The sequence below is a fragment of the Carlito syrichta genome, unplaced genomic scaffold, assembly GCF_000164805.1.
Source record: "Carlito syrichta isolate Samal-C Ts95f unplaced genomic scaffold, Tarsius_syrichta-2.0.1 Scaffold309720, whole genome shotgun sequence".
Taxonomy (NCBI): Eukaryota; Metazoa; Chordata; class Mammalia; order Primates; family Tarsiidae; genus Carlito; species Carlito syrichta.
Genome location: NW_007253816.1, coordinates 13,901 through 14,990, shown reverse-complemented (window position 1 = coordinate 14,990; position 1,090 = coordinate 13,901).

The window sequence follows — 1,090 nt, the reverse complement described above, 5'->3', positions numbered from 1 at the left end:
CCCCCCCCCCCCCCCGCAGACACTGGGTGTCCACACCCCATGACTTCAACCCCAACCACTCAGCAGTGCCAGTTCCCTAGCTGTGGCCACCCCTGTGCCCAAAAACTTATCCTTTAAAAATCCCTAGTGGGCCAGGTGTGGTGGCTCACACCTGTAATCCCAGCACTTTGGGAGGCCAAGGTGGGAGGATTGCTTGAGTACAGGAGTTTGAGACCCAGCCTGGGCCACACAGACCTCATTTCTGATTTTAAAATAAATAAATATACATTAATTAGTTAAACATTTTAAAACCTTAGCCTAAAATTCTTATGTGGAGGAGGTACAGATTGAAAAATATCTTCTGTCCTTCCCCTTGGAAGCCTTGTGTTTATTCAATTATTTCGCTATGACAACTGCTGTCAATGTATTGCCTTTTCTTGGCAGGGAGCATAAAAACCCATGCAAACTGTGACAGGAGGGCAGCCACAAAGTTTGTTGGGTTTTTTTTACAGTGGAGTGTCAGGTGGTTATTCTCTGTTTTCCTTGCATATGAGATACTCACAAACACAAATCTTTTAAAAAGAGCCATAATCGCTATGAAAACAAAATGGCTATTAAAACACTGCATATTTATAATATGGCCTGGGGGACAAAGAGTCGATAATGTTGCGGGTGAATTGAGGAGAGGAAGTGGGCGTGGGGAAGGCTCTAGAAGTCTAGGAATTCACTGTACTCCGCCCTCGGAGGAATTAGGATGAAGGCCGGGGTGGTGGATTTGAGACCCTGCTTCCCACACCGTAGGAAGACTTGAACGGGAACTGGGTACCCTTGGGAAGGAAGGAGGAACGAGGGATCCCCACAGATCACAACTCCTCCCACGCTCGGAGTCCGGACTCTCCCCCTGATGACCCTCCGGGGGTCAAAGCGTCCCCACCGGGTAAATCGGAATTGCAAGCCAGGGTCGAGGCAAGATTGCATTCAGATATTAACCAGAGTCATAGTCGATCCCCGACGATTCGCTGAAGAATGGCCTACGTGGGTCAGGTCCCGCATTCCGAGTCGATGGGGCCCACGAGAAACCGACTCCGCCCGAGATGCGGTTTCAACATCT